This window comes from Lissotriton helveticus, chromosome 9 (genome assembly GCF_964261635.1).
Source record: "Lissotriton helveticus chromosome 9, aLisHel1.1, whole genome shotgun sequence".
NCBI lineage: Eukaryota > Metazoa > Chordata > Amphibia > Caudata > Salamandridae > Lissotriton > Lissotriton helveticus.
Window position 1 is genome coordinate 1,069,479,603 of NC_136070.1, and position 19,894 is coordinate 1,069,499,496.

The 19,894-nt window shown below is 43.8% G+C and overlaps 1 protein-coding gene across 5 annotated transcripts in view; it reads right to left on the reverse strand.

The window, feature by feature from the left end:
• Positions 1-19,894, reverse strand: part of IQSEC1 (IQ motif and Sec7 domain ArfGEF 1) — a 492,992-nt gene that overhangs the window by 325,484 nt on the left and 147,614 nt on the right. The window contains exon 1 of one of the 5 annotated variants that reach the window (XM_078661444.1): positions 7,220-7,900. The exons of 3 other annotated variants lie outside the window; for them this stretch is intronic. The gene's annotated coding sequence lies outside the window, so the exon portion shown is untranslated. Of the gene's footprint in view, positions 1-7,219; positions 7,901-19,894 lie in introns of those variants that run through there. One more of the 5 variants, XM_078661449.1, reaches the window with a different exon arrangement.

Here is a 19,894-nt window from a genome sequence, read left to right on the forward strand (position 1 = left end):
GGCAGACATAAAAAGGGCTGTTGGAAACTGTCATCATAATGCCGACGGCAGAGCCGAGCCTTGCTCTGCGTCATTAGGGGATTATGGATGGCTGCCGACAGGCTCCTTGAGCTCGTTGAAAGCACCCTGGACAGTCCCTCCACCCGATGATGCGGTGGGCGAACCGTAATGTCAGATGTCGGGTGGACCGCAACCAACGATCGGTCGGTTGCGGCTTGCCCGACATCGTAATCGAGCCCTTAATGTCTCTATGGAAGAAGTCAATATTTCGTTATCCAGCCTTTTAGAGACTTTATGAACAAAATCCAGCAATGTGAGCAAATGCCCCCTACACACAATCAGTGGCACTTTTTTAAAGATAAATAAACTATGTTAATATAATATATAGAGTGTACTAATGACAAACTTTACTATGATTGATGCTATCACTTCTTTTCTGCATCAGCAACAAGCAGGCAGTTTAGTGGTTTTATTGCATTTTTTTGTTTTGTTTGAACAGCTTGAACAGTGAGATTACTTAGTGCACGCAAGTCAACGGAGGCCAAGTAAGGCCAAATACTTGTAAGGTTTTTAGGATAATAATTGGATACATAAATAAGCAGCATGCAAAATCATAGCACATATATTTATCGTCTAAGGATATTCCTGAAATTCTGATATGAAACTAGCCCTCATGGACCTACTTTGGACACCCCTGTTTTTGGCTGCTAGAGGTTAATCTCTGCAAAGAAAACGATGTGTTCTATAACTATGAAAATCTTCCCCTTTGTGTTATCAGTGAGTGTATTCCTGTCTTCGATGCTTTTCTGTTTTAGGATGTTTCTATGACCCCAACAATGCCTAGATCAGAAATCTGATTCAGGAAATTGTTTGGTGAGAAGGCACTCCCTGCTGCAAGTAGCACATTAGAATAGTCCACATATGTGCATGGTTACTACTGTACATGTTTATATATAACGGTACATTCAGCACACAGACAAGTCCCTGTCAAGCTCTCCCTCTCAACACCTGCACCCTCTTTAGGAAGATAAGGAGGTGCTTTTATCTATTTCACTTAGATTTGTAGTGCATGCATTGAAATCAGAGAGAAACCAGGTCAGTTTCAAGATTAACGAGATTGTTGGTTAATAAACTACCCTGCCTCAAACTCAGTGTAAGGTTATATCCCAGCATGTTTGTTAAAAGATACTGACTCGCTGCTCCGAAAACGTTTATTTGGGGGAGAAATTGTGGTTTTGCCAACTACAAAACTAGAGTTAACCACTAGTTAAATATTTGCAATCAGATACCAGGCATTGTTTGCTGATGAAACAACAATACACCTGAGAGACACCCATGTAATGAATCACCAGCTTTGGAGCACTGAACTCTTCACCTGTGAAAGCTAAAATGGAGGACCGCGCCCTACTTTTAACAACAAGGCATGCAACATTCAGCAGCAAGCAAGCACCTAGGGAACTTGGTGGGATTTCTAAATTACAGAATGGTAACTTTTCCTGCCGTTTTGTTTGTATTATTTCTGTCTTGTATTTGTTTCTCTTTTTTCTGGAAAGAATTTACTGCAATAATTACACCGGTGGGTGTAGCAGTGAATTAATGTGTTAATTATGTTGCATCTTTAAGAAACGGTTTGCTTCTTAACCCTTTCGCCGCGGCGGCTATTCCGCCGCAGTGCTAAGGGGCGGGGGGGGCCGCGGCGCTCCGACGCTGGTGACGGAACCGCTCCGTCACGGCCCTCGGGTGAGCTGTGCTTGTGACAGAACGGTTCCGTTACGGGCCCGCCCGCTCAATAGAACGCGCCGCGCAGGCGCGAAATCAACGCCGCACAGGCGCGGCGAGCGGGCCGTGACGGAACCGTTCTGTCACCAGCACAGCCCACCCGAGGGGCGTGACGGAGCTTTTCTGTCACCAGCGTGGGAGGGGTTAAGGAGCTATGCAGCAATTAGCACAAAACTAAAAATGGACTGGCTAACAAAAAGTGATGCACGGTCATAAAAATTAGATATCCAGTTGTAAATTCTACACCTGCTTCCCTTGTTGCAACTACCAATTGCAACGAGAAGCCCAAAACTCTAAACAAGCTGCAGATAAATTTGTTCTTCAGTAAGTTTCTCCACGAAACAGATTTAACCCGCTTATTCATACAGCGGCCCTGAACAGAGCAAGAGTACATCATTGATTTACTCACAAGCGCAGACTTGTCTCACGCCTCCTGTGCGCAGTGCACAAATCCCTGCAATTCCACCGCACAGCAGGGTATTCATTACCCACCGCTCTAAGTAATACTCGTTGTGTTGCTGATCCATCTGAGGTACAACCATGGGCCATATGTATCAAGGTACGCATTTGCGATTCTGAAATAGCGATTTTTAAGAAATCGCTATTTCAGAATCGCAAATTGGTATGTATGTACAAAATCGCATTTTTTTTGCGAATTCTTAGTATTCCTTAATTGCGATTAGCAAATTGCGAATCACAATTAAGGAATACTTTCCCATTCATTTCTATGGGCCAGGAGGCCCATAGGAATGAATGGGAAGTTATTCTCAATTTGCGATTCGCAATTTGCTAATCGCAAATTGAGAATAATTTCAAGGGTGGAGGGGTGTCCAAAGTACACCCTGCTGCACCCCTGAAATATGCATGGGTGCACATGTGGCACACATACATGCCTTAAGGGCATGTATGTGCGTCACATGGCACTTTGAAAAATGCAAACATGTGCATTTTTCAAGGAATTCGCAACTTACCACCAACTAGAAGCTGGTGGTAATTTGCGATTCCTTAAGGACATTTTGCTAATTTTTTTAGCTTCATATATTGCATTTAAGGAATCGCAAAATTTGCGATTCCTTAAATGCAATTGCAAAATAAGGAATCGCAAATTTTGCGATTCCTTGTTTTGCACCAGATTTTGCTTTATACATACCATTTACAGAATTTCGGCCTTTGCGAATGCGAATTTGCTTGATACATATGGCCCTAAGTGAGATACAACGCCCGCTCTATAAGATGACACCCGGAGAAGAGAGAGGTCAACACAGAAAATTAATTTCCTCTACTTGACCCGTTTGGATCTTGCCAGTGGATGCTCCAGGCTATGGGGATATACCAAGCATAGAAGACCAATGGGCCGATTCACAAAAGCATTTATGAGTATATAAACAGGTGCTATGGGTGTACTATTTTACGTATTCTTACACATGGTGTTATCCTTGGTGCAAAGCAGTCTTTTGGATCTGAGAGTGCTTAAAGGTAGTACAGCCAGCACCTTGATCTCACTCAGTGTCCAGGGTACCTCATTCCCTCAGATAAGTTCAAGGTTCACAAGGTGATTGACAAGTTAATACAGTACATTTGTGGAACTGGGTGGCGAGATTCTTCCCAGAATCAGTTCCCAATAACCACAAAGGGTGTTCAGCATTGATATCAGCTCAATTCTCTTTCTTGATCTGCATTTCCAAACATCCGTCTCTTGCAGAAATTTCCTTTTCCAAATTTATAATTGGAAAAGCACGTTCTCGTGGTCAGCATATTATTCGCACTTGGATCTTAATGAGATATGGGCTGATAATTGTTTGTCTGGTGTATGTGGTGTCCTCCCTTTAAATCTGGCTCCGCCCACCAACATTTATGACTGGCTAAATGGTCCAGGAAGCTACCATTCATTCCACTCATGCAAAGAGGAGGGGTGGGAGGTCATCATCCTGTTTACCAGAGGATTTACAGGACCATGTGACACTACCTGCTTTCCACTTCCTTGGCAGACTGTACCATGCATCCCACTCCCGCGCCACATGTGGTCCACTGCCCCTCCCTCACATACCCCTGGTGTACTATGTCTCTCTGTATGTGATAAAAAAAACATGTGAAGACCCACGCCAGAACAGCACACTACCCTTTCCTTTAAATAAAGCTTAGCTCTATACATGCCCAATCATCCCATAATATTTAATTCTAAGATGGAAAACCAACCTTAAAATGATAACTAACCAGATGCATTTAAACAGTGGCCACCAAAAAACACATATACTGACAGATATAGCAAGCATAATGTCATGCAAGAAAAGCAAATGAGATCACACTGTACAAACGACAGATGCTACACTGTATTTTTAGGGATAAAACCCACTTATAAATGTTATCAATGTCCATCTCTTCATAATGTTCAACTCCTACAACATTCAGCCACTAACTAACCTGTATGCAATGGATGAAGTGTAATAAACTGCTTTTACAGACGTGGGCCTCCAACCGTGTGCATGTGTGGTGGAGGCTGCCAAAGGCTGCGGCCCTTACATGTATTGTATTGTAATTGCATTTATATAGTGCTTACTACCCCTGATAAGGCATCGAAGCGCTTTTTCGACAAGTAGCACGCTTCCCCGGACCCATAAAAGATTAGTGTTGAATTAGTATAGTGAAATATGAAAGTAATTTGAGTGGTGGATATGTTATTCAGTTATTTGGTAAGAGAAGGGTAGCAGAGGGATAGAAGAGGGGAAAAGGTTTGCATGTAGTTTGTTTTGGCATTTCTGAAGCGCAAACCTAGTTAGTTAGCATTGGAGAGCTGTATAGATGGCATGTCTCAGTGGGGGTACATGGGGGAACCATTTCCCTGGCACAGTACTTTTTTTCCTGTGATGGGGCAGGCAGAATCCTGGCTTACACCCCTCACCCCCTCACTCACCCGGGTATACCCATTATCAGAACAAGTAAAACATTTGTATTTGGATATACATCCTCACCACTGGAGTGGACAACAAAAACTGGCGCCATTTGTGTATGGAAGGCGTTAAAACGTACTCCACTTTTATATTCCTTCCTTGCACTAGGGCCCTTGACGCACTGTCTACGCCGCTGCATACCTATACATGAAATCGGAGGTTAAAATCCTTCAAGAATGCGCAGGAGGAGGGCTTTAGGTTTTGCGTAGTGCCCTAAAGTGGACAATCCTAAAACTGGCATGGGATACTGATTGTCCACCCCACAGTCGCAAGGCCTCTAGGGAATCGGGGATTTTCATGGAGGTCAGTGAGACAGGACGGGAAAGAGTCAGCCAGATTCCAGGACGTTTAGAATGTAGCTGAGCCTGGCCCAGCCCTGCCAGCTTGCCGGGCCACTTTCCTGCAGCCCAGCCTGTCCTCACTCGACCCTCCCCTGCAAATGAAGAAATATTTCTTGTTTGTTTTTCTTTTTGGTCTACCACTAAAACTTGACCACGTGACTCAGGGAGTAACGTGAAGGGGTATAAATTGCAGGTGGTTGCTGTACATTCCACCCCAGCCAGCACAGCGCCCTCTGCAGGGCAATGCAGCACACTGCCGGCCCTGCCAGCGCACCCAACAGCTGCACAAAGCCGTGTCTGTGAGGTGTTTACTCTGGGGAGCTACAGCTGGGTGCCTCTTGTCTGGCAAACTGTGCCACCGTGTGATTTAATGCTCCTCAGCACCCTAGGATCCCAAAACACACGGCTTCTGACGGCATAAAGTCCCCCATTCATTACTGGGACACACAGCCGCATAATGAAAAGCGATTAAAGGTGAACGCACAGTTTGGCGTGTTTGTGGAACACAGCCACACAGGTGGAGGCTGGAAGACTGTGAAACACATTCCTTTTTTCCAGAGTGACGCAGACGGTAACCGCCTGTCTTCTCAGAAATACCCACTCTACATTTTCAAGGGTTGATTGTTTTACAAGCCTGCCCGAGGCTTTACACACAAATTATTATTTTCCGATGCCACGCAAAAGGCGTAAGCCCTTGCGGGGAGGCGGTCTAGAAATGGGCAGGGTATGCGCCGGCATAGTGAACACTTCTCTGCTCAAACTCTGCGTTTTCATTGGGCGATGAGCGGACCACGTGACTGGTGTTTTCGCTAAGGATTCCCCCGGGGAATAACGCCATGTCAGCCCAGCTGCAAAAATGATTACCCAAACAGACCCTTTGGCCAGTCCCAACATTCCTTGAATGTCAATGTTTTAAGTATGAGAGCAGGCCACATTTTTTTTAAAGCAAACCCTAGCATCATCTTCCTGCTTCAGGGATCAGGTTTGCCTCCCACTGCTGGCAGTCTGACAGCGCGCACTGTTCCAGAATCCGACACACAGGGTCGGTGACTGCTTACAATTCTTTGTGATAAATCCAGACAAAGCCGCATTCAAGGCACCTTTCGAAGCACAGAAGGCATTAAAGAAACCTCCTCGAGGCAAGATATCTGACACTCGTGTGATGACTGACAGCGCAGACAGCGTTAGCTCATCTATGTATGTGAGCAAGAATACAAATCACTATAAAGAACTGGATTTCTTATACCCAATGATCTACTCTTATCCTACATCTGGCGTGAGTAGCTCGCCCAGTTCCACGTTGTGCTTTGCATTCTGGGACTTGTAGTCCATTATAATGAAAAATAAAGCAGTTTTGTTTCTAATAGGCTAGTGAATTCACCGCAGATGTCTGCGTTTGACCTTGTGGTTACAGGTTCAAATCCTACTTGGTTTACCTGACCTTTCATCCTTGCAAGGTCAATAATATGAATATCATTTACATCCTCATCCTAAGTGTCAGGGCAACTTTGAGATGGGTGCAAACTGTGTGTGCGCCTGATTTCCAGCTATGGGTTGTGCACAAAGTGTAATCAGTTTCTGTAAATGCACATTCCTCCACCCAACAGGTGGATAAAGGGAGGCAATAATTGTCTAGTGTCAGGGCAAAGAATGGACACAGCGCCTTCGGGCCCTCACGGGTGCCTAGCAGCGCTATACAAACTCCTGATTGATTGTATTACGGCTTTACAATGGGTAAATGTCACCTACATGATTCGCTTTTTGTGTATTTTCCTTGCGGTCATAAATGATCCTGCGTATTCAAAATGATTCCATTCAGTTTCCATAGCTAATTTACAACAGTTGCCTTGATTTTATCAGACATTTCCCGAAATGGCATTGAATTCCATGAATGCAAAGGTATCATAACTGGACGAGCTATAACAACTAGACAATTAAGTATCACATAGCTGGTTAAACAGTGACGCCTATTGTGCCTAGAAACTGGAAATGGTGGTATGAAGCACTATCCAAAAGAAAGAAGGTGTATATCACAAGAAACCAATGTATGTTAGACTAGACACATATCTTAAGACAGGCACCTGTCAATATCATTTTCAAAGAAGGAAAGAGATGTCCCACTGCTGGTGGGGCAGTGTGAGTGGTACTTACCGGGTCGTCCCGGTTAGTGCTGGGGATCCGGTTCAGCAGTGATGGTCGACCCCCTGACCCGTGCTAGCCGTCCATTGGTTTACTCCTGTCCTGGCGGCGGGCCGGCACAGTTCCCCTTGGCAGCCCGGGCGAGCAGTGAGTGAAATGTCAGCTTCCTCACCCTCTCCCTCACACTGTGACTCCTGCAGGGCGGGCCCCGCTGCCAGCTGCGGACAGGGACGGGTTAAGGTGCACCACGCTCCTCCGGCACCACACACAGGCAGGGCTTTACCTCCCAGACACCCTCAAAGCCTCCTCCTGCAGGTTCACAGATCCGCGGACCCGACGCGCGTCAGCACATGGGATCTAACCTCCTTAACAAGGTGTGCGGTGAGGCAGAGAGGAGGCCCGGGCCCTCCCCTCGGTGCGGCCGCGTCCAGGACCGAGGACACTGCCTGTCACATTACCTGCACCCAGCGACCCTCGCAGGACGCGCCGCTCCGGCCTGGAGTGCAAACTCTACATTCCACAGACGTCAGATGGGACTCACCGGCTGCCCTCCCCAGCATCCGAAGGGCTTGCTGTGTCAATAAATAATAAAACTCTTTCGTTTAACTCTCCGGGTAGGCTGGTGGCGGCTCTCGGGTTTCTGCCTTCTTGGGTTACCGCGCATACCATCAGTGCTTTGTTTCACAGAGGGGAACCAGCTTCCACCACCCTCTGGAAAGTCCACGCTCACATGTGCCTTTTTATTATTTCAATAGTTTCACTACCTTACTGGAAAAAAAGCAGAACGTGCAGAGAGAGAGAGAGAGGGGGCGGTCCCGGCCAGCCAAAGCCGCTCTCCAGATGGGGATCGGTGTCTGAGGAGCAAGGCCTCGGCTCTGTGGTAATCTGGTGGACTGTAATTCTGAGGAGATTATGTTACTGTCTGAGGCAGGGCTTGCTGCGCACAAACAGGTGACCCGAGCCAACATGGTGCATTTAAAGAAAATCATTGCATGCATTAATTAAACTGTATTCTTGTTGCATGATGAAAACAAGCGGCCGTGTGGTTGCGGGTAGTCACAGGGGTCTGTTTTCTAGAAGCTTCCTTACTTCTGACTAGGATCGTTGTGTCTGCCCGTGACACCGTGGTTTAGCCCGAAAGACTGTTTGTGTAAGATTATCCCGGCTTTACTGTTCGCTACAATAAGAAACAGATCTGTCTGCGAGGGCATTCCTCAGGAAGCCCCTCTATTTTTCGCCGTCCAAGAAGAAACACGACCTTTCATTCTTTTTATTTATTTTTTTGCCGGATGACCTGTTGTTATTTCAATTCGTAAATATTTTCCAACATGTAAAGTATTCCAGCCACCTGTGGCGTGGAACAGAAACAAATAAACCAGTTTAAGTACTTTTAACACAAAGCCCTCCTTCTGGGCATTCTTGAAGGATTTTAACCGCCGATTTCATGTATAGGTATGCAGCAGCGTAGACAGTGCGTCACAGGCCCTAGTGCAAGGTAGGAACTGCCCCCTGGCTGTTGTTTCCATGACGAAAAACAGCAATTACCAGGGGTCAATGGGCGTCTCACGCCTCTGGGCCCTGGTGCCACTGCACGTGCTGCACCAATGGATGCTACGTTCTTATAGGCTTGCTGACCGGAAACGACCACATTTAGAAGAATGATAATGTCACTTTACATGTGAATATCGGTCAAATATTGACACCTCTCAAAGGTAGCCTACAATCATTGACGTGTTTCGCCCTCTTTGATTGCTAATCAGCTTAATATTTGTGATACTTTGAGAATAATGAAAGTAAAAGTGGAAAGCCAATACCAAACAACCTCTATAAAAGGGTGACTAACATTATGGGGGATAAATATCCGTGTAACGAACAAGAGAAAAGGTCACTAGTGTTACTCAGTTAGAATTTGCACTGCTAGAGCTCCACAAAGCCTTTTTGGGGGGGGTGAGTTTTCTCCACGAAGGGCTGCTGATGCTTTATATGATGTGTGGAGGTGATCACAGGCGGTCTTTTCTACTGCAAATTAGAATTTTTTTCAACAATTTTTGCTACTTTTTTAACCTTCCAGTTCAGTCATTGCTATGTTATGTTACGGAGACTTGTAGAGCTCACTTACACCCAGGATGGTATCCTGGCGCTGAGCAGGTATGAGTTTAGCCACACCTAGGGCCTATTGAGACTACTTGAAAAGCCAGGAGGGGCTCTTCTGTGTACCGACAGGTCCTCTTCGGGCACAGACAAGCACTACGGCAGATGTGCTCGACACCGTAGGCGGGTGTAAGTTAACAGATTTCTTTGAATGAGCTCGGAAGTACTCTGCTTTGGAATTCAAAGGATGGATCCATGTGACATGAATGTATGGGACGGACTGCTTGTGACTCATGGGTGATGGATCACTCCTCCGACAGGAAGAAGGTCCTTATGTAAAACTTGACTCAGCGTGGCCGCACACGGCGAGCCTTGTTCCACCGCAGGGACAGACACCTTTCATATAGGATACTTTGAAATCGCACATATCGGAGGCAAGTGAAAGGAGTCTACTGAAGAGAAGAGGCTCTCCTGTGGTGGAAAGGAGACAAGGGAACCGTTGTGGCTTAACACAAATTAGCATTACACATCATAAGCCTTTTCTGTGTAAATATGAGTAGTGACAGGTGAACCTTTAAAGCTGAGCAGAATTTTATGGAGTGAGTGAAGCGAACATTCGTCACTTCCCAGGGAAAGGTTTGCGAAGATTCTAACCACCAATTCATTTTTTTTAATGCAGGCACATTTTTAAAATAATTTGGCTAAAAAGTCATGGGCTTTACAAGCAGTTCTTAATGGGCAGGTATAAAATAGTCCAATTCTTTCTTAGCATGCACAACAAGTACACACTTCCTAAGGGTGTTGCAGTTTCACTGCTCGAAACATGGTGGCAAAGCATGCTTTTCTGTTACATTCCCACAACAGTTGGCAAAAGCCATAGGTTTTACAGGCAGGTCATTTATTATTATGCAGTCTGACAAGGTCTATCATTTCACATCCTTTAATTTTCCAGTTTTTTTCCTTTATACATATATTTTCTGTCCTATATTATAACATAAAATCTGCTTGGCAGGAAAATTATATCATGATCTCAGTCTGTAGATTGCTGGGCAGAGAGTACTACACTAGGTTCCCCAAAATACATTTATAAATAAACCCAGAAGACACTAAAGGTACTAGTCAGGGTACAGATGTTTTACTGGCTCAGACAGGAGACGTATCAATAAGCTTTAAACCAATGTTAGAGGAGGATGCCTCTATCTCAAACACCAGCAGTAATGATGTCATAAAAAGTTTAATCAATATAGATGATGAACTACCTTTACATGATTAATATAAAAACAGTCATAGCAGAAAGTGCCCTCTAACACAAAAAATACTAAAATCAGCAAAATATAGGCTCAGCACAGCATGACTTATCGTTTATACACCAGCTTTACACAGATTATGGGTATGCTCTAATTTTCTTGCCTACACCCACTTGTCAATTTCTAAAAATACACACCATTTAGAACAAAAATACAAGCTTTTATTTATGGCAAATTAGCTCAATGTCGAAGCAAAAGTTTAACTTTTTCTAAAAAAATCATCGAAATAGCAGTATTTTTTTCTACAGTAAATCCACAACTTTTGTCCCCAAATACCAGTTTGTCAATTTAAGCAAGTACTTACATTTGCTCCTGTCACACAGGGCCTGCCTCACATATTAACGAATCACAATCAAATGCAATGGATGCCCACCATATGCTCTTGTCGGCATCCAAATGTCATATATGCCCACCCTTTATCAGCATGTTCATGAAAAGCCATACTTGTCCACTATATGCTAGAGGCAGCACACAGCCTGGGATGACTGTCGTATGCCAAGGAGGTCAACTCATAATGTCAGTGATGCCCACAATACACCCAACAGTAGTACCTCCATGCCCAATGTGCCCACCAGTCACCAAGGGGGGTGACATCCTACGTCAGGGCAGCTAAAGCACCTGTGATGTTTGTAATATGCCAACAATGGCCATCATGTAAGGCGTCTGATGAGCCCAATTGGCTAATAAAAGGACCACATTAAAACGGAGGATGCCCTCAAGATGCCAAAGGGAGGAGTCTCTTACTGGGACCACGATAATTATAATTAGGAATTGAATTAAAATTTCACATTGAAGGATCCTGCTAGCAAGACTTACAATAAACTAAATATTTATGACTAATTGGAATTGCAGTGTCCTCATTTGGGTAAGAAGCTGAAAGAGGGCTGTCATGCTTGGCTAAATTCCTTAGGAGGCTCATTATACAGACATACTGGGGTTCCCAATTTACATATTTTCAAAAAATATATTTTAGGAACTGTAGTGGGAGTTAATTACAATACCATTACAATATTGATGAACAATGAGGATGATATGAAATCCATTTTAGTCTCCTTTAAATAACACACATCATTTATACATCTGCGATTGGCCTACTCCCATTTTAATTAGTTTTGCTCGATCACTTTTGCTTTTGCACCAGATGGTGAAGGAAGTTGACAATCTGAATGTGTGAGCATGTGTGACACATTTCGTCGTATGTGTGACAACTTGATGAAGTGAACAAACATGCAGCCAAATAATTACAACAGTTTGGTGTTTTTTCTGACATAAAAGTTAAATAAATAATATAGCTGATAATGGTTTCACCCTTGAAGACAGGCTTGCTCAGGCTAAAAGATATACAGAAAGGCTTAGTTTTATAGTGAATGTGCTGCATTAATCATACGTTACTGTTAGGTAAAAATATAGTTTTTTTTAACAGAATTTTATTGGCATTTAAATTATTATAAACATATACCAAATTAGTTTTTCAGGATATACATGTAAAAACGAGTCATTACATAGACATTTGGTAACTACGCATTACGGTATATCAAAGAAAACAACCCTACTAGGATTAGACATTAACTCCCTCTCCTCCCCCCATCAACTATTAATGCCCTTGGCTCTATACCCTATTAATTAAAAAATCACGGAAGTCTGTTAAGCCCGGTGGCATAGAAAAGAATGATATGACACGGCGTAAGTGCACCTCCCACCCCAAGGTACGCATGTTCCAATATTGCTGCTACGTGCATCCTACACCAGTGATATCATCCATGTCAAGTTCCCTAAGACAGTCCAGTAAATTATGCCAAGCTTGAGCCCTATCCATTGATCCTCTACCTTTCCCTACTTCTCTGAGTAACACTGCGCTTTGTATCCCGCCCACTGGATCAAATTCTCCCTCCATTTCTCAAACCTAGGGGCCCTAGTGGCGTTCCAAGGCGTGGTAATCCCATGCTTAGCTAGGATAAAGAGCCAGATCTATGAACCCTGTAGTAGTCTTGCGTTTTGCAGGTCTGGGGAATCCCCCCAGGAGGCATGTCAGGGGTGCACAGTCAATCGATCGCTGTGTCACCTCATTAATAGAAGTCACTATTTCCCTCCAAAAATCCTCCAATAGAGGGCAGGACCACACCACATGAAGCATCTCCGCTCCTTGTTCTCTACATCGAGGGCAAGACGCATCAGCTGCCTGGAAGATCCGAGAAATTTTACCCGGGGTTAGATACACCCTATGCAGATAATAAAAGTTCATCAGCTTAAATCTAGCCTTTCTAAATATTGTTTAGGTGCAAGCAAGTAGCTTAGCCCAATCCACTTCTGTAATAGGAAGTACAAACTCTTCCCCATTTTTAACGAAGCCCCACTAAGGGTGTAACAATATTATGCTGTAACACGTCACTGACCTAAAGCAGCCCTACGTGGTACACTGTGTCTGGCAAGTACTGTGTTGCTGGGGCTCCTCCACGCCAATGCTCTAATGAAGACGCACCTTGGCAACTACCACCCGATGTAGTAGAAACAGACTCAATCGGGATATCAAAAGTAGTTGAAAAATCTTAAAACGTTAGAAGTTCCACATCTCTGAAATGGTCCACTATGTGATGTACCCTATAGGCAAAGTATTCCACCAGGCCCCTCAATCCCTTGCCGTGGAAAATATGCTCCACACCCCTCAGTTGGATATCCAAGGCGTAGGGCAGGAGAACACGGGTGGGCTGGAGGGCACAACACCAGCAGTGTCGGATGACTTGCAGTGCACAGGGAATATCCCTTGAGGGTCTCCTCGGAGGCATAAGAACGGGTTTGATTAGATTTTTTTTCTCACAGAATTCACGTACATTCAAAACAATGACCCTATGCTGGTGGTTGATTGTATTCGAGCTCTGACATTGGTCTCTGTATTAATATCGGATTATATGTAATTTAAATTTAGAAATGATGCTAACACTTTTAAGCAAAGTGATGGTTTACAATATAACTTCCAGGCATGCATCCGTGATTGCATATGATAAAATTGAACAAAGCTAATTCATAATTAATTTGGTAATATTATAGTGTTAGCATAAATTGAACATTCTGTTCCTAAATACAGCTTTAACGCTGGTAAGGGGACGTCTATAGTGAGTTTCCTCAATGGTTAATAATTCAGCATTCCTTAATTGTTTCGGGGTCACACTATCTAAATTCTGTTCATAATTAGAATTAATCTAACTAGAAAAATACAGTATATATTTAAAGCAAATCACTATCAAATGGAAATTACATTTTTGTCATTCACTAGAATGTGGATGTAGGGCAGATAGCATGATAACAATCTTATCTAAGCATCAAGTAACAGACTGCAAACAGGCACTGGACAGACAGCATTATATTAGATTGAGCATAACCACCTTCAGCCATTATGCTGCCATCTTTTTGTTTACCCCACTCTAGACAGCTCGGTGAATTAAGCACTTTCTGATTAGCTCTGTGGAGTTCTGAATAATTAGAACTTCACAACTTATGATCCTGGTGAAGAACACAGCCTGCACTCTTTCCAAGACTGCTATTGTGAGGAATTGGGAATACATACTCATTATCTACTGTACAACGAAACAGCAACAACGTTTTCGTAAACAATCATAAAATAAGCTATTATGCATAAAGCTTGAGAGCAAAAATTCTCTACGCCCTTTTAGTCTACAATCCTCTTTTTTACAGTGTTTCTAGATGATCACCTTCTAAGTGTGGCTCAATGGTTAGAGCGGCAGACCCTGATGCAGAGGTCTAGCCCAGGGCCAGGGTTCAATTCCCCGCCTCGGCGGGTCTTGCGCTCAAAAATTCCACGGACCTGATCATTCTCGCCTCGGTGCCTATTCCAATCATGGAGTCCCACTCTGCAACTCTGGGCAATAGCTTGCTTAATCTCCACAACGGCCCCCACAACGCTAAGGATGCCTGGCCTCCACCTTGGGGGTGCCCAGGAGTGGACACCTCACAGGGAAAGCCAGGATGGGTTCCACAGCGGTATTCGTTCAAGCGCCTTGAGACCCTTGCGGGTGAGTAGTGCGCTATACAAGTATCAATTTACTTTACTTTTTACTTTACATCCCCCCAATTCCTCTCTGCTCACTGACCACTTCGTCACTCTTATTGGCCATCACAGCCTGTGCAGTTATGCCTTTGTTCCATCAGGGAACAGTTACATTGCATGTCATCTGATATGACTATCAAGTTAGTTAGATGGTGCTCCTGGTACCAACTCTAGCTAACCCTGCATCTCACAAAATCTACCCCCTCAGGGTACTGCAGAGGACTTTTTTTTATTGTACCATTAGGTCATCCGCATACGGTGATGACACCACAAACTTTTATAGGTGCTCAGGTCTATCAACATACCATCTACCAGAGGTGATTATGACAACAAACTCGATTAGAGACAAACCGCGAACCACTTTTTGCGTCCAGATTTGAGCCAAAGTGGTGCAAACAGTTTTTACCTTTGCAAGGGCCTCTGTAGATCAGTTTGATGAACCTTAGGAGTTTTGTACTGAACTACAGCCTACATTCCCATTTGATCATGGTAACTGATTTTCCAGTATCAAGACTGAGCAATTCTAATGAAGTATCACTTTCACTGCTGCAGTGTGATTTCTACAAAAGAGCCTCCTTATATTATGACTACGGGACTTAGCTTGGATAAATCCTCCTGATCAGAATTAATTAAGGTAAGGACCAGACCATACAACCTATAGAGTGCACCTTGGCAGGGCTCTCATCATCAACATTTAAGAGGCAATATCATATTCCTTTCCACCATGGCTACTTTTACTATGGGCAAGGGCAGGTCACGTGATGAATGAGAGGGATATGGTTCAGAAGTTAGAAATGGTCTGCAGAATTACACAGGCCACACAAAAACGCCCATCTCCTCCCCCATCACTTTTCTCATTTGGATCCACGCGTCCAATCACTATCTTAGTGTTCAGAGCCCCCGCCTCCATCATTTCAGGAATTCAGTAATGCACATGCTGCAACACCTTGCCATGAAAAATAGGAACTCTATTCATACTGAAAGTGCTAGCACAGTATGTCAGCTCAGTATTGGAAACACACAGAACAACTACTTGTTTTACTTGGACTGATTGTTCTGTTCCCACTGCCCAGCACACCACCCATCAGAACACATTAGACAGACCTGCTTGCATATATCCAGCAGAGTTCAGATATTCCATGCAGATAGATAGCACCAAACTCACAACAGAATTTATCATACAACAATGCATATAACTCAGTACTGTATTGATATAATTAGCTCCACAACATGCTAGACAGACCTCCTTCCACCATCACACCCAATTCATGGCATCAGAGGCATATACTTGACAAACCGGGCAACCTCAACAGCATTTTCCCATCAAAGAAACACATTCCTTAGAACCATTCATAACAAGACAGCTTAAACACACCACACTAAATTCTATCTGGCAAAATCTTTATTCAGTGTGCAGTGGTAATGCAAGAATGGTAATTCTCAGTGAACATTCTCAAACAAAGCTGAAAGAAAGCTGGTTAAGTTGGTTGACTATGCTAGTCTACCGGTCACTCCATGGAACAAAATAAATGGGAAAGTCGTCAGCACACACATTCCTACATTTGGTAGACGACACAGGTCCACTGACAGGATCAGACACATTTTAATTTTCACATGTACCAAAACAACCCATTATTAAACACTGTGACGTTACCCAAAGGCTGAAGTGGACTGACGCATTGCCCTATGCTGTAGTGGGTGGAAATAAAACCTGAATGACAACAACAGACCACTGGCTGAGAAAGACTGTCTGAAAGTCATATATATATATATATATATATATATATATATATATATATATATATATATATATATATATATATATATATATATATATGTCCCTGGTGATGAAAACAAACGTCATCATCTCTCAATGTCTGGCAAAATCTTTGTGTAGTGCCAATGCAAGAAATTTCATTTTCAAGAACTAGAGGTCTGCCTCAGTCGTAAACTTTGAAACTTGTTTGGAAGATGTGATAAACTTACAAGGGCAGATTTACATGCCCCATGCGCCACTTTTGCGTCACTTTCCCATGTTAAAAATGATGCAAAAGTGGCACAAGGTTTGTGAAAGGCCTGGACTGATGTGTTAAAATCTGGTCTGTTTTATAAATGGTTTATCAGGGCACGGGGTGAAATAAAGATGCCATTGGACGTTGACGACATAGATGCTGCTACTAAATGATTATTTTATAACAAAAAACGAGCAGGGGGTTTCATCGGCACGTTTAGGCCCTGCTGCTTAGATCCCTCGACTTTGCCTAAATGTTATGTCGGCGGGCTTCACCATGCATCTGTTCTTTTTGTCCACCTTCCCTTTTTTGTCTCTGTGTAAATTGACATAATAATTGAAAATATGGAGACCAAATAACAATGCATTTAAGCCTTTCGCGTATTAATCAAAGTATGGATAAGAAAGCATATTCAGAAGAGCTTACCTTGTTACTTATTTGCATTCCTGTGCTTGACCACTAGATGGCAGTCTACTAAGGAATTGTTTAAACTGTGTGCTTTGACAGTGCTTTGCATGGGAGAGAATTTGGATTTCTCAGGCACACAGCTTACCTTTAATGGGGCCATGCCGTTTTTTTCCTAAGAAGAAGGAAGGTGCTGCTCCTACTGAAAACATCCCCACTTACCAAAGTTCCAAAGTACCGACTGTACCCCCGACGGATGGAAAGCATAGTTAACCTGATACCCTTTAACCCAATGCCACTGTCAGGCCCAGACTGGCCGTTGCGGGCACCGGGCAATCCCCCGGTCGGCCGCAAGGGTGGGGGCCGGTTTTGGGCCCTGGGGGCCGTTTTTGTTACAGAGCCGTTTTTGCAGCATAGCTGCAAAATCGGCCCTGTAACAAAATCGGCCGAAAAGCGGCCCTGGCAAAGCGCTCGCCCCCCCGAGGGGGCCGGTTTTGGTTCCCAGTCCGGCCCTGTGATACCAGCAGAGCATGTACATGCCAACTAGGATTACCACCTCCCGCCAGGTCATAAGGAGCACTGTTTCTAGTCCTGGGTGTCGCATGATTGCTTCTTGCGTTCTGGCTATTGTAGTTTTGTTCAGCTACTATTGAACTAATTAGGGTAAAATCCGTGGTTTGTAAATCAAACGTTCTGGACAGGAGACAGTGTGGTTACCTGAATGCCAACTGACATGTTTCTATCTTACCCAAGGATGCTTTCCATGACTCTGCATTCTGCCTCAAATGCCCGTCCCAGTGTTATGAGTAAATGGAACCAGTGCCGGCTGCTAGCAGGGAAAAGTGGCGAGGCAGTGCATGGGACAATAATAAAAAATAGAACGTAAAACCTGCCTGCCGCATCACCTCCTCGGTGCTCTTCTGCTCCTGTTGCACAGGCTCCCAGACTCCCCTGCACCAATCCAGATGCTGCTCTCATGCTGGTAATACTATTACCCAGCAAAACAGAAGCTCCAGGATTGGGCGGAGCGGGCTGGCTTTACGCTTCCACATGGACTGGGAGCCTGTGCCTGTTGTTCTCCATTCAACAGACTGGAGATATCTAAGTGCGCATGTTGGTTTGGCCCTCCTAAGACAGCCGGCAAAATCGACATATGCACTTGCAGTGCACTTACCACTCCTCCTACACGCTTGCTGCTGTCAGAGGATGGCCCTGCCCCCAAGACTCAGCTCCATCATGAAAAATAAAATAATAATAAAATTGATTTGTTATCATTTTATTGTAGATGATGTTTTCACTTGCTGGCTCCTGCAGTGGGACGGCGCTCCTCCGCCATAATGGAAGAGCTGCCCCTGAATGGAAGACTGTGTAGGCAATACCACTTTTTCATACACAGTCTTCATCTCAAATCATTCAGAGCTCTACCAGGCTAAAACATAACATACCATGAGAAAATATAAATAGTTTATATGCAGAGGACCATATTGTAATATGCTATTTGTTACTACTGTTGAGTGTCGGGAAGGGCCATGACTTATGAGAGGCAAAGCCTCGAATGGGTCCCGATGCCCCTCTCATACCCTAAACAATGGTAATAATTAGCATATCACTTGTGGCAGATCTGCATACATGAGGTATGCTATTGTGTAGTACTGTATTGCATTATTTAGCAATATCTATATCGAATGTACTGTCCCTAAGTGGGGCAGTGAAGCGCTTCTCTACATGGGTAGCTAGCTATGTTGGGTAGGGTGTGTGCTTGGAAGAATGCTGTCTTTGTTTTTGATCCTATTTGGGAAGTGTTTCCATGTAATGCGTGATAACCACAGAGGTGCAGTTTCATGTTATGGAACAAGTATTTAGCAGTGTGGTGGAGGAAAAGGTGTGAGAGACAGATGTGCTGATTATGGTTTTCATAAAATTGGAAGCTTTGAGCACCTCTGCAGGTTCCTTTATGGTATTTCTAAGTCTCTTAGATGGTTACTGCTCAGGGTTGTCCAACCTGATATTTTGTTTAAAGTTCATATTCCTGATCTGGCATGTTTGGAGAGAGAAGTGGTAGGGAGATCTGCCTGGGTGGACTTTGTTACTATCATCCCATATCTGAATATCATTGTGAGACATAAAGAAGCAATCATAGTATGTAACTAGTTTGCACCTGAGCGGTGGACTAGATTAGAGTCTTATTAGCCAGAAGTATGTGACAGATCTCTTCAGTTACGTAATGATTGCTCAGTTACTGATGGCTGCTTTTTGGGCCGGTACAGTACTGAGTGCTGGACAAGACCAATAGCAGACATGTTTTATGTGAGTATAAAAGGATTAAGTAGTATAAAGGAGTTATTATGAAGCCTTTATCAGCTGAAATTGGCTGCCAACCACTGATAATAGTTTATTATAGCCTTATAACCCGCTGTCCAGGGCTATACTGGTTGTTGAAGGCCCTCAACCATAATGAGAGGGCCATTAGCAACCGATTTCCCCTGTAGCAGAAGGTCTATAAAGCTATTAGAACATTCCACCCTCTCGGGGTGGAATGTTCTAAAGTTAAAAGAGAGCAGCAGAAAGACAAATATTGGAATGTTGAAGCAGATGGCTTATATAGCCATTATTAGCCCTGGGTCACTTCTTTGCCTTCAATGGAGCTCCCCACATTCCAATGTTCTAATATGCATTATAGTATAGTCAAGAGTACTGTGCCTACGATATGTGATAACCACTCGCCTCCAAGCACTACTGTAGTGGAGTTACAGAAGTAATTATTAAGGAGAGATCAACTAAATTTAAAATTGCATACTTTGAAACAAAG